General features: G+C 41.3%; 1 protein-coding gene and 1 long non-coding RNA gene across 2 annotated transcripts in view; one reads left to right on the forward strand and one right to left on the reverse strand.

Moving 5' to 3' along the window:
- ATXN2L (ataxin 2 like) overlaps positions 1 to 14,904 on the forward strand; it is a 1,992,254-nt gene that overhangs the window by 27,655 nt on the left and 1,949,695 nt on the right. The gene's annotated exons all lie outside the window — the stretch shown is intronic.
- On the reverse strand, positions 1,311 to 14,872 carry LOC122790900. The gene is made up of 2 exons (XR_006363050.1): positions 14,784 to 14,872; positions 1,311 to 1,516 (listed from the first exon to the last, which is right to left on the reverse strand). It is a non-coding gene; the product is annotated as an uncharacterized LOC122790900 (long non-coding RNA).

The following is a 14,904-nucleotide window of genomic DNA, read 5'->3' on the forward strand; positions in this document are numbered from 1 at the left end:
TGCTGAATCTGGCTGACCCACCTACCTTGTTGATGCATGTTTTAATACTTACCTTCTAGCTTCTGCTGGCTGTGTAATCAATCTTGCCATACCTGGTGAAAAAATCTTTATAAAGAGTCTGGGTAAAATAACTTGCATTTGACATCCAGAAGTCTACGTAGTTTAATTATAGATAGGAAACTTAATCTCAGTTTCCTGGTTATCAGGGGAAAATCTTGATCTGTTAGTATTTATTTCTAAGCCCAGGTCAGTTTATTATCTGGCTTCCAAAGTAGGGATAACAGTCTTTCCTTGTGGGCGTTAAGTTGCAAACCTGACCACAATGTGTCTTGGTCATCCTGAACTTATTCTCTGAAGCCTCCATGGTGTGCAGTATGCTGTTTCTATTAAAATATCATTTATAGATTCATTTGTCCATTGAGATAGTATCTCCTGTACAACAATTACACAGTTATGACCTTCTAATTGCACTGGGAGCCCTATCAGCTTGTATTTTTCCTTCGAGCCCTGTCTTCAGATTTCTTAATCTTGCCTCAAGATAGTCTTGTCTGGCTTCAGAGGCATCCATTTGTGCTTGGAGTTCTGGTCCTTCCTTCTCAATTCCTGGAGTGCATTTGACTCTGCATTAAAAGTGCATTGAAAATTAAGGTCTGTTTTTTCAATAAAGAATTGCAGAGTCACTTTCATTTATTTTATCTCCCGATAGGTAGCAGCCATGGAGACCAAAGGCTGAAGTTCCTTAGTATTTGAACTCTGCCCTGGAGCTGTAGGGTTCCTAGGTGGTACCTCCGTCAAGTTAAACTGTTTCCTCTGATTTATGTGCTGTTGATGTCTGCTTTTTTCTTCATCAGTACGCTGTCCTGCCTTTGGGACATTCACACTATAACTTCTAATGTTCGCTGAAGATGGGTGGGTATAACTTTACCTTTAGTTTGTGGGGAAAGTGAACAGATTATGTTTTTTATTAGGTCACCATACCAGAAGTCTTTCATCCTACATTTCTTAATATAATTCAGTACTTTTTTTAAGGCCATCTACATTGAATGATAATGTGGACAGAACAGCCATTATGACAGAAAGCTATTATGCCAACCTGTTATAAATGGCATTTTTTAATGTGTATTTACAACGTTTGTCTTGCATCTACACACTAATGTTTGCAGGCTGATGTTTTAAGCAATTGTTTCTTCAAACCTTCATGTGAACCTTTTGTCACAGTTTACTTCAATTAAAACACTCAAAACAAATTACCAAATAAATTCTCAGAACCCCTGTGCAATTTTAACTTAGAACAAAGACAGAAAGCTATGTACATTTTCAGGAAATTAAGTTTACTCTTCCAGATATGGTAAATCAGAAGAAAATTTATTGAACCCATTTTCTGAAACTTGTGCACTTTATTTATTAATTAGTAGTTGTTTTCCTGGCTGTGTCTCATGGTAAAGTGCAGGGGTTTACTGGGATCCATCCCAATTGACCTTCTTGGATGATGACTTGGGGGAGCACTATTTTCAGTCTATAAAGAAAACAGAAAAGAAAAATAAATATCTGACAAGAATTAATACAACAGCAGATATTGAATAATGGAAACATAAGAGTAAAGCCCGAGTTAATACACCACTAACAACAAGATGTAACAAGGAGTAAAGTGATGTTGGGCACTACAGAAACAAAAATAAAATAAAAATGCGGGAGCAGAGATCTTCTCATACAAAGTAAACTAACAACAGTAAATGAAGGCACAGAGTAACCAACAACTGGATTACAGTCCGTATGTAAGGGCAGGAGCAGGAAGTCAGACCAGAGGGGAAGATAAAGCTTATAAACAATAATTCATGTAGTGAGACAGTTGCACATTACAAAAAACAGATTATGTAAACATATAGAGGAACATTTCAGAGTTGGGCATTTGCATACTTGCTAACCCTCACAAAATAACTGCCCTGAAACAGTTTTTATTACACAAAACTGAGTTTCGCATCTGTTTTTTTAAACTTGAATAACTAGCCGTGCACAGAGTGACTATATGATGTTGCCGTTCAATTCATCAGCTTTTGGCCTGGATGTGATAGGGTGGTTTGTTTTCAAGAAAAATATATTTATTTATTTATATTTGTTGACTGGGAGTGTCCGACTGGATGTAGGTCCATTTTCAGCGTAGGCCTGGGGAGAAAAGCTCCACAGTTAAAATAAACAGACAGTAGTTACATTGGATTACATAGCGATTAACAATTTACATAGCAATTACTTACAACATATTTACAGATGAAGAACATAGTACATCAGTAGACAACTAGAATCTTTATCTGTGAAGTACATAACAGACATTAACAAATGTTACAATAAGAAGTTTCTGCTGTATAATAAGTACTAGGCTTATGAGCATCTGAGCTTGCTATAATCAAGGTAGTTAGTGGAGTGGAAAGAAAGGTAGTGGTTGGATGGGGTGGGTGATATTAGAGTGGGAGTTGCAAGGGCATAGCCAGCATGTTTTTAGGTGCGCTTTTAGTAAAGTTTTGAAGTGGGTGCATGATGGTATGGAGGTAATTGTGGGTGGGAGGGAGTTCCATAATTTGGCTATGGAACAAGGGAATAGTGCTTCACCAGCAGAGTTATTGGCTTTAGTGATCTGCAAGTGATTTTTGTTGCTGGATCTTAGTGGTCTGGTGGTGTGATAGGGTTGGAGTAGATTCTGGAGGGATGGGACATTTAGTGGATGGTTTACTAGTTTGTGGGCGAGTGAGAGTTGATGCCATTGAAGGAGGTGAGGGAGTTCAAGCCAGTCCAGTTCAGCAAGTGAGAGACAGTGGTGACTACGGTAGGATGCCCCTGTGGCGAATTTGGCGATTTTGTTGTAGCAGGTCTCTAGCTTGTTTAGATCGCATTTCCTTAGGTTGGTATATATTGGAGAGGCATAAAGTAGGGTGGAGATAAGGTGGGAATTTGCTATTGAAATCTTTGCTGCTTTGGTGAGAAGTTGCTTATTTCTGTAGAACGCTCCTAGTTTTTAGTGGACTTTTTTTATGGTCATGGATATGTGAATGTCAAATTTTAGTTTGTCTATTTCCACTCCTAGTAATTTGGTGTGTTCAGTTGGGTATATAGTGGTGTTGTGTTTTGCTGTGATGTTAAAGTGAGAGATGTTTTGAGTATGTTTGGTGGGTTGGAAGATGAGTAGTTTAGTTTTGTTTGGGTTGAGTATTAATTGGGCATTGGATAACCAAGTTTCAACAGAAGAAAATGCTTCCTGTGTGACTTTTTGCAGTTTGGGTAGGGACTGGGCTGAGCAGATAGTGGTTGAGTCATCTGCGTATTGTATGAGTGTGCCAGGTTTGGTGGCAGAGGCTAGATTATTGGTGAAAACGGAGAAGAGTAGGGGTCCAAGGATGGATCCTTGGGGGAACCCCTATGGAGACAGGTAGTTGGGGAGATATGTCATTCTGTCATACAACGGATTGTTGGCAGTCAGACAGGTAACTGAAACCAGTTGGTGACTGATTGTGAGAAGGACAGGTTATTGAGGACAGAGATAAGTTGTTTGTGTGGGACCATGTCAAATGCTTTAGATAGGTCTAGGAAAGTAGCAGATGAGAGACAGACATTGATTTTATGCTGAAGGATAGTGTTAGTAAAGGAGAGTAAGGCAGTGGTGGTGCTATGGTTTGGTCAGAAACCATGCTGAGTATTGGAAAGGAGGTTGTTAGTAAGGAGGTAGTCTGAGACCTGAGAGTGTATGCATCTCTCTAGTATTTTGGAGAGTGGAGAGAGAATATTGTCTGTCTACTCTCACTCAGAAATGAGCAAAGTACAAAGGGTGGAGAAACAAAGCAACTTGGAATACTTTGACAATACTTGTAACCAGGAATGATCTCTAATATGCTCTGCAGTTTGTTTTTATCAGATTAGGAACAGCATGCTGGCATGGAAGGTCCTTGTTAATAAACGTAACCCATTTCATAAATGCATTCTGTTCTGCAGTTTCTCACAATTAGGAGTATTAAAGTTAAAGTTTGAAGGGCATTTGATAAATAGCGACATAAAGATGCATTACAGCACTGCCAAACTAAAATTGTTTCCACTCAAGAACAGCACCATGTGCACAAAGGCATGGTACACTAACAGGGTGTTTGTCAGGGGAATATCAGCCGAACATACAGTTACAAGAGGACAAAGAAGAAATTTCTGGAATGAATGGGGAAGGATAAGAAGTCGCCAGAAATGTGTAAACACTGCAGTCATCAGAAAGGTGAAAAGAAACATCTCCAGTTCTATCAGCTAGCTTTTTACAGAAGAAAAGCACTTGGGTAAAAGGTAGGCTGAGATATTGGTTGACTGTACGATACAGTATTCAACTCGCATCTAAAGACAAGCTCTGGGATTCAATAACTCCTACACTAAGTGTACAAACACAGACATAACTCACACCTTCTTCCTCCTAATTTTAGTTTTCCTACTGATACTCTTGCAGCTTTAAATATTGACAGAAACTCATAAAGGTGACCACAAACTGTAGACTACATTTACACTTAGTGTAATCTTTCTGACTGACTAAAAAGCACAAAAATGTGGTAAGAATTTTTTTTTAATACATATCGTGTACTTTACTGAATCTGGACAAGTTGTTTTTGGGTAATTTAGCCAATATGTTTTATGATGCTGTACTTGGACAAAACTGAAACATATAAGGGGTAGTCTTTACTCTCGGGGCTCTGATTTGCCAGATGCTATATCATTGGTGCTTATAAAGCAGTGTTACCAATTTACATATTTACAAGAGCTAATTAATTTACTGTTGGATTGATCTTGCTATTGCAGCTTTATTTCAACATATCAACGGCTTTTTTTTTTTTTTTTGCCACTGCTCGCTCAGTGACTGTTGTGCATTTCATTGCATGTTGGAATCTTAGACAGCATAAGGGAGAGGTGAGAGCTGAGTATCATGGCTGTCATTCAGTAGGGGGTAGGAGACTGTAAGCATATAACACTTTCCCAAGTTTTTGGGAAAATGGGCACCAGTGCCCTCTATACTAGACCCACTATAAGGGCATTACACCCATGATTCAAGCTGGGTACGTGCTTACCTTTTTTAAGGCCTTGTGCTTTCCATAGTTCCTAGATGCCAGTACTGCAATTCTGGGTGTTCCCTCTGGTAGGGCTCTTGAAGAGGGAGGTCTGTCAATACCCTGTTCCCAGGATAGGAGCTGACATTAGCTGCATAGTCTCATCCCTCCCTTCCTGACCATCTCCCCCAGCGCCTGGTCTACTAAATGAACTAGGGTCAGTAGGGGCATATTCAGGACCAAAGTGTTTAGAGTGCAGTTCTAAAACTGCCACCCACCCTCTGAATGTACACTGCAATCACTGGTACTATTAAATAATTACATTTAAACACCTTAACAATTACAGCACTGAACAGCTATTATTGTTAGCAGTGTGACATCTCAGGCTGTGTACAATGGTGGATGACTCACAGTGATGCAAAATGTTATGTTTGGTGCATAGGGAATTACACTTACTGGTTACAAGTATAGCACTTATGTGCAAAGATATTGAGTTTACTGGTGCAGTCTACAGGTAGGTTACAATCAGTGAGATTTTGCAACTGAGTGATGGGGTGTGGATTTACACCTCAGCTAACCTTGTTTTTCAATAATATTGAAGAGATTGAGGATTTGACTCTTTTTACAACTTGGTCTGAGATACGACACTTGACGTTGATCTCGTTTAGCTGAATAACAATGGTCTTACCAGGTTTAGAGCAGGTGACAGACCAAGGTACCAGAGATAACAGCCATGCTTTTCCTTGTAATTACACTCATTTAATCTCAATCTTTCTACTTCCTGACTTAAACAATTTTTTTCTTTATCACTATGATCACATTATATTAACTTCCCAAACAGCCTTCTAGTTCTTTCATTCATGTTTAACATGCTTTTTTACCCCCACCCTCTACTTACTTTTTTCTCCTGCAAGATTTTTTTATCTTCCAGAAAACTACTGATAATCACATTATACTAATTTCCTTAAATGTCATTTATTTCTTATGTTTGTTTTTTTACTCCACCCTCTACTTTCTTTTTATCTCATATAAGAAATATGTAAACTCTTAAGTTGGGAATCTGCCTGTAATGGACTGCTTTATGTATTGAAAACTCAAATGTTTTCCTATGAAATGTATACTGTTTTATCCTATGAAATGTGTTAACTGTAAAAGTCACAGTATTTTCTATATTAAATGATTGTTTTCTGTTATGTAATGTGTGCATCTAATAGGGCGGCCACGGTGGTGCAGTGGTTAGCATTGTCACCTCACAGCAAGAGGTTCTCCGGTTCAATCCTCAGCTGGGGTGCCTTCTGTGTGGAGTCTGCATGTCCTCCCTGTGGTCGCGTGGGTTGCCTCCGACATCCCAAAGACATGCTGCAGGTGGACTGAACACTCTAAATTGGCCCTAGGTGTGAGTGCGTGTGTGTGTGCCTTCTGTGGAAGGTTGGGCGCCGGGCTGGCAACTCGACACTGTAAAACTCTCCGCTGCCAATCATGAGCGGACAGGTGATCCACTGTGGCGACCCCTAACCGGGAAAAGCCGAAAGAAGAAGAATGTGTGCATCTAATCTGTGGAGCTTTATGTAACGTATTTCCCTATCCTTGTAGCTTTTCTCCATGGACTTCCACTGAAAATTGGATAAACCCCTGTCAGATTTTCCTCGTAAGCAAAGAGAAATAAAATAATACTAAATAAACAATCATGATTACAAGTCCTATCCCTGAAGTCATTTCCCATCCCAAAAATTTAGGAAGTGACAAAAATTATATTTTTCTTCCTGTATCTTTTCATTTTGTGCCTGCTGACCATTAGACAGACCTCTTGCCTCCTGCCCAGTCTCTCCATCCTCCTTTAGTGACATCTGGTTTCTGGAGGTCGCCATACAGGCACCTATCAAAGTTATTATTTTGGCTTATTCCTGTTACATGTGGCAGGACAAACAGCATGATTCCACCCCAGTAAGTCATGTGCATTTCCATACATGGGTGGAAATGCAGGTACTCTGCAAACATTTAGCTTAGTAAACATGTAAGTTTTGTTGTGGACTGCTATATCTTGTAATATCTGCCTCCACTGGGCAGCAGCCATAGAGATGTTTAGGTTACCTGCCGTCCCCCACCAAAGATGGGTAAACTGGTGTTTGCAGCAACTGTCATCTCCCCTAGGTGGCTGAAACAATACCTACTCCTCTAGTCAGTCCTGGGTTGTGTGGGTCACAGACAGGGCTTTATCTCTGCATAATAGAAGTGGCATAACTGAAATTATAGTTGACTGTTAATAATTATAGGAGTAGGTCTTACTAAATTTACAGTGGATTGTAGTTTGGCATTACGCATGGTCATTCACAGTACATCTAAGCTGCATATTGAATACCCCTTTAGCTGCTGGAATACCATAGAACTGCACTCGGTTATGAACCAATGGTAGCAGGGAGAGTGGTTATTTATACCTGTAATATACAAACTATGAACAGATGACTGCAGAAGTAGCAGCACGTGGGATATCAGAGTTCAAAAGTCTGTTGCCTGTACATTTTTGTCCTTTGTTCCTTATCCTCAATTTTTTTGACTCATTGTGGAAATTCCTCTTCAGACATCAACTAAAAATGGATTACATCTATTCAAATACTTCCTGGTCAGCAAAGTACTCCACATAGTCAGCATACCTCTCAACTTTTTAGCACAAAAAAATCTGGGCAAAAACAAAAATAATGTGGGGGGGGGCAGAGCCCTAAAACTACGGAGGGATACTCTAAATATTGCTTTTATTAATTTAGAAAGTTGCTAGAATAAAAAGGTCATGTGAACCTGAGCATCCTGAGGCAATGTAGCAACTGCCTCATGTACACTGACAACCCTCTCCTCCTACCTCCCAACACTCAGACTTGTGAGAGATGCACCTATATTTCCAAATTGGAAGCCATGCACTCACCAGCCAAGACTGGAATAGACAGTCAAGAGGAGAAGGTCAGCACTTGCATGACACCACTTGGAACACATAGTCCTCCAAAACATACACCATCACTGCTCTCACATAAATACACCCACCTTCATGGAGGCTCTCATTAGAAATCTACCAAACAGCAGAGGCCTCCAAGGCAGAAACACACTCAACCACCACAACACAACACAAACCATGTGACACATAGCCCACCTAAACAGTGTGCTACTCAACCAAAGCCCCTAAGGCAAAACCGCTTGCCCAGTACACTAGTCATAGGTGACTCAATAGCGAGGCACACTGATATCCCACTCACTAGGCTGAATAAGGAGAAGGTAACAGTCAGCTGTCTGTTGGGTGCTAGGCTCCATTATGTAATGCATGCACTTGGGTCACTCCACGACAGGTACAAATATGACTCCGTCATTGTCCATGTTGGTGTGAATGACCTGAGACGTACCTCTTTGGACTACAGGAAAAGAGACATGGAGGAGCTCTCAGATCATATAGCCCAGGCAGGTATGATCCTAGCCCTAAGTAGCATCCTACTGTTGCCCAGAATGATACCACAACACAAGCAAAAAATGACTGAGTTCAGCAATTGTTTGTTTCTGGTGTCATTCTAAGGGGATCCAGTATCTGTCTGCCTGGGATGACATGATTGACAGACCTCAATGCTTTACCAAAAATGGCCTGCATCTGTCACCCCTGGGATTCTGGATACTGGCCAAGGCTCCTGCCACTCCTACAGTGCCTTTTTAGGCAATGTTCTAAAGACCAAATTACCACCATGACAGCTACAAGCAAATGCAATCTGAGGGTCATGCTACTCAATGCTAGAAGTCTAAATCTCAAGATGCACCCACTCAGAGCACTCCTCAAAATGGAGAACTTCGACATATGTGCAGTAACAGAGACCTGATTCAAAGCAGCAGAAAGCACCCCTGCACTACCAGGCTACAGTTCATTCCACACCTTTCGGCTCCAGAACTTGGACCGACACTCTAAAGACGGTGGTGTCTCCGTACTCATAAAGGATATGCAGACCTCCAAACTAGTAGCCCAACATAATGCATCAGAGATACTTCAGGTACATCTAACACTAGGTAAGACAGCGATTCAGGTTGTAGCCTGCTATAGATCCCCTGCCATGTCCCAAGACTCTCACTCCATGTTCCTAAGCACCCTGGAAAATATTAAGGTCCAACCCAACACCCTCATACTCGGCGACTTCAACTACCCCTCCATTAACTGGGAAAACTTCTCATGTACCAACGCACTTGCCCAACGTTTCCTGGAATTCATTAATTCCAAATGCCCTGGATCAGCTCATTCTTAGCCCCCACCAGAGGTAGCAACATCCTTGACCTGGTTATTACTAAAATGGGTGACCGTTGCTCTACACCATTAGTCAACTCCTCCCTGGTGAGATCTGACTACAAACTAATCACCAAGGAAATCCACATCCCACCCACACCCCCCGCAAAGGTAACCACTGTGAAAAATTTCTCTAAAGCCAACTTTGGGCTTCTAAAAATAGAGGTGGCTAAATTTACGACGCCCATGAAAATGGAGAATAGTTGCATAACTGCTGAATCATACACGGAAAGCTAACCACTGTGAAAAATTTCTCTAAAGCCAACTTTGGGCTTCTAAAAATAGAGGTGGCTAACTTCACGACTCCCATGAAAATGGAGAATAGGTGCACGACTGCTGAATCATACACCAAAGCATTGTACGAGCACGTACACAAATGCATGGAACTGGTCATACCCAACAGAACCAAGATGCTCTCCTCCAAAAAAAGGAAGCCATTCTGGTGGTCCCCTGCCATAAACAAGCTTTACAACAGAAGAAAGAAACTGTTGCAGAAAAAGATGAAGTCCTAAGACTAGAAAAACTCCCTTGCTAACCTCAACAAAAAGTTGAGATCCCTTATCAAATCCTCCAAAACTAGCTATGAAAATAGAATTGCAGCAGATACTAAAAGACATCCACAAGGCCTTCTATAGTTATGTTAAGAATCTACACGGCAATACCCAGATATGCTCTGAGCTACTGCACAATGGTACCTCCTATACCGAGCCAACTGATATTGCCAACATACTGACCAACAGATTCAGTGCCAGCTTTACCCCTCTTCCCCAAAGGACCAATCACAATACCAGAGGAATGCCAAGTACCCAATATTACTGTTGCACAGGTTAAAACTGCACTGTCCAAGACCAAGAATACAGCATCATGGAGACTGACAATATCCCTGGCTGTGTTACACAAATTATAATGTGAACTGGCACCACATCTGTGTGCCCTGTTCAATCACAGCCTCACTTCAGGCTTTGTCCCTGTCGAATGGCGCACTGCTACAGTCACTCCACTACATAAAAGGGGAGTGACTACAGACCCTGGGAACTACCGCCCTATTAGCCTGATGAGTCTGATATATGTAAGGCTATGGAGCGCATCATCTTGGACCTTATAAGTAAGGATATAGGGAATCTCCAAACACTGGGCCCAACACAATTTGGCTTTGTGAGGGTTAGATCATGCCTGCTTAACCTGGTCGACTTTGAGTCAGTCACCAGAGCTGTGGATGAAGGCAAGGTAGTTCATACAACCTACCTCGATCTAGCCAAGGCCTTTGATACCATTCCCCACTCAGGAATTATAGATAGACTCACTTCTTTTTCTTTCAGCTTTTTCCCGGTTAGGGGTTGCCACAGCGGATCACCTGTCTGCTCATGATTGGCAGTGGAGTTTTACGGTGTTGAGTTGCCAGCCCGGCACCCAACCTTCCACAGAAGGCGCACACACACGCACTCACACCTAGGGCCAATTTAGAGTGTCCAATCCACCTACAGCATGTCTTTGGGATGTGGGAGGAAACTGGAGCACCCGGAGGAAACCCACGCGACCACAGGGAGGACATGCGAACTCCGCACAGAAGGCACCCCAGCTGAGAATCGAACAGGAGAATCTCTTGCTCTGAGGTGGCAACGCTAACCGCTGCACCACCGTGGCCGCTCTATATATAGACTCACTAAACTAGGCATTAACCCCTATATCACTAGGTGGGTTGCAAACTGGCTCACCGATACAGCCCGCACTGTGAAAGTAGGAATCAGTCCTGGGTCCTCACCTGTTTGGCACCTACTTCTCTGAAGTCCAGGGCAACACATAGGGACTCCGGCTGACCAAGTTCGCAGACGATTGCTAGCTGAGAGCCATTATTAACTCCCCAAACGATGTAAACATTCTACATAAAGGCCTCACTGAAACCAATGACTGGTGTCAAAACCATGGCTGTAAGCTAAATGCCAAAAAATGCATTGTCATTCCCTTTGGGAAAAACTCGTTGTCCATGAATTACCACATTGACGGTACTCCACTGAACACCGAAGGTGTTATAAGAGATCTGGGAACACAGGTTGATAGCAACCACTATGTGGCACATCTCATTAAGAAGGGTTTTGGATCTAGGAAGAAAGAAGTCATCATCTCTATCTACTCTTCCCTCATTAGACAAATTATAGAGTATAATGCCTCATTTGGCATGTACCTCACTAGACACCTACAACAACTGGAGAGACCACAAAAGTACCTTACAAAGAGGATCCTTGCCCTTAAACACATGCCCTATATGGACAGACTCAAAAGAACTCCAGTCACTCCATCAGCTGATGCTATTGCTTACCCCGTCTCAATACTAATCAATCGAACCATAGTAGAAGCTAAAATTCCCACCATCTGGAAAATATCCTATGTAATCCCACTTCACAAAGGAGGCAGCTCTACTGAATTCTCCAATTATAGGCCAATAGCTATACTCTCTCCACTTGCAAAGATTATGGAAAAATGTATTCATAGACAATTCATGCACCACCTAATCCAAAATCGCCTTATGGCAGACACTCAGCATGGCTTCCGTCCTCATCACAGCACTACTTCAGCCCTCCTAACCTTTACTAACACCATAAACCATAATTGCAACAATAATTATATATCCTCAGCCCTCTTTTTGGATCTTTCCAAGGCATTCGATATGGTTGATCACCAACTTTTAATCCACACCCTGCAAACATTCTGTCTAGATACTGGAGCCCTCCAGTGGTTTCAATCCTACCTGAATGGTCGACAGCAGGCTGTCCTCTGGCAGAACAAACTCTCTAACCTTCTACCTAACACCCTCGAGTACCACAAGGCTCTATACTAGGGCCCTTGCTGTTCTCCATCTTCATTAACGACCTTTATACTGTCATCCCAAAAGTCAGCTGTATCCAATATGCTGATGACTCTACTCTGATTTGCTCAGCCACATCTCCAGTAGAGTTATGGTCAGCTACCCAGACCACCTTTAATACAATAGAAAACTGGCTTTCTGAACATCGTCTGATCCTAAATCCCATATAACCTGACATGCTGTTATTTTCACCAACACGTAGGTCTACCGCTTTCACCTTTACCATAAAATCAAATGATGGCACAATAATCTCCCCTGACCCATCTACAAAACTATTAGGTGTCATCATAGACAATAATCTCAAATTTGAACTACATGTTAACCAAACTATCAAAACCATCAATAAAAACTAGGGTCACTTTACAGAATAAAAGCCTTCCTAACCCTCCAGCTAAAATTGCCATAGCTCGCTCTCACCTTCTTTCAACCCTTCTGTATGCATCCCTCTACTCTCGAATTTGAACAAGACTGTCCTTAACAAACTCTCAATTTGCTACAACCACATTGCCAGGTTTGCCACTGGGCTGCCTTTTAGGACACATCATTGCATCAATCTAAATCAGCTTGGTTGGCTTGAACTACCTAGCCTAATCCAGTATAACCAACTGATTATGGCCTATAAAATTCTCTATAATCCGGACAATACTCCTGCACTTAAAAATATTATCACCCCCTATAACAATCCTAGACCGCTTCGATCCTCTAACAAACTACTAATTCAGACTAGCAAAATTAATAACACAGCCGGTGATTCTCTCTTTGCAAACTCTGTAAGTAGATCCTGGAACTCACTTCCAGCTGATATTACCTTACTTTCCACCTTAGGTCAATTTAAAACTAGACTCAAACAACATTTGTCACTTAACTGGCTATGTCAATGTATCAAGCCTGGCTAACTCGAATGTGTAAAAATCTGTTTACCAGTTTACTGTGTAATTTAATTTAATCCTGACTTGTGCTCAGGACTAACTTTAACCTGTGGAACTTGTTTAACTTGCTTACTTATGTAATATCTGTAAATAATCTGTTTGTAATACTGGTATTATGTAATGCTGTATCTGCTTACCCTTGGAGCTTTTCTCCCCGGGCCTCCGCTGAAAATGGACATGCATCCAGTCGGACTATCCCGGTCAACAAATGTAAAATAAAAAAAAATTATTCTCTCTCGTATTGCCTTAGAGGCAATCTCTGCGTGACCTACAAAGCCATGTCTGACCCAGCTCTGTTAAATATGCTACATCTGAAGAAATCCCAATCCCTCCGTGCCACACGCTCCATCGACCTCAACCTCATTACCACAATCAACAGAACATGCTGGAGGGACAGGTTCTTAACCCAGAGACTGCCCATGCTCTGGAATAGGCTTCCCATACATGTCAAGCAGAGCACCTCACTGGCCCTCTTCAGGAGAAATCTTGATGAGTGGATGGGAAATAGAAAATTCACCCTGAGGATCACTTCAGTGGCCTTACTAGATAGAGGCACTGTGAACTAATGGGTGGCACGATGCCAGTGAAATCCTATGGGCTAGGCTTGTAAAGGCTCCAGGACCATTAGTCTAGTACACACCTATGAACCTATGCATTTTCTGAAGGCTATTAAGTCTGAAACTCAAATGCCTGTCATCATTTAGTGAATTCATTCCTCACTGATTTGCCACAAAAATCAAGAAAACCACAAATTTGTATGAGGTACATACCAAAAATATGAGGGAAAAATCTGGACAGTTGACAGGTATATGATGGTCAGTAAGCACTATAGTATATGGCAGTAAAATAACTGTTTACGGCTTTTATAGAAAATTAATGTGCCGGCTTCCATTTGAAGGCAGATGGACCAACATAATCAATATGGCTGCAAAAAGCCTAATTACTACTGGAATAGCTCCATAGATCATCAGTATGTAACTACAGAACACAAGTAATTCAACATCCTTAAGGTATGTCGATGTTTTGAAAACAGCAATCCTACATGCTGGTTATTAAAAGTGAAGGTTGTAGTTTTGTAATGCAATGCCAATGTGCGTATACCCAAGCAGGACCATTTACCATGATTCCAAAACGTGGGATACTAGATCTCAGAATGTAAAGCAAATGGCCAGAGTAATGAATCCTTACTAATAATTTTATTTAAGTTCACAGGATGGTTAAAATGTGTTACTTTATAGACGTTCATGTGAACCAACATAACTGAATTTATAAGGAATGTGCGTTTAAACATTAAGATTGTATTACAGATCCTTTCTCAATTTTTTTTTTACTCAAACTGAGAAACGTTTCATGTAACAGGATACTTTGAGACGGATGCTGTATTTGTTAACCACATTTATGTAGCACGACTTCAACTCAAAACAACAAGCTAGCACAACTTGTGGGGAAATATTTCCGAGAAGGACGTGCTAAAGTGACGTAGTGTGCCTATGTTACCCATGTACTTGACTACGGTTTTCAGCAAAATATTAAAAAATTGTTACATTCTTTGCGAAAAACTGTATTTTCACTATATACAGCAGATGTGCAACTTTAATTCGCAATGAATTAAAAATCTCAACACCTACTAAGTATTCCTCGAGGACTACTTTATTAAAACCTCTCTTCTTTCGCCACAGTGTGGAAGGGTACTGCGCCATGACGTCAGAGAGAAGGCAAGGCGTACGTCTGCGTATGTGGCACGCGGAA

This window comes from Protopterus annectens, chromosome 16.part0 (assembly GCF_019279795.1).
Source record: "Protopterus annectens isolate FY-2018-M chromosome 16.part0, PAN1.0, whole genome shotgun sequence".
In the NCBI taxonomy this organism is placed as follows: Eukaryota; Metazoa; Chordata; order Ceratodontiformes; family Protopteridae; genus Protopterus; species Protopterus annectens.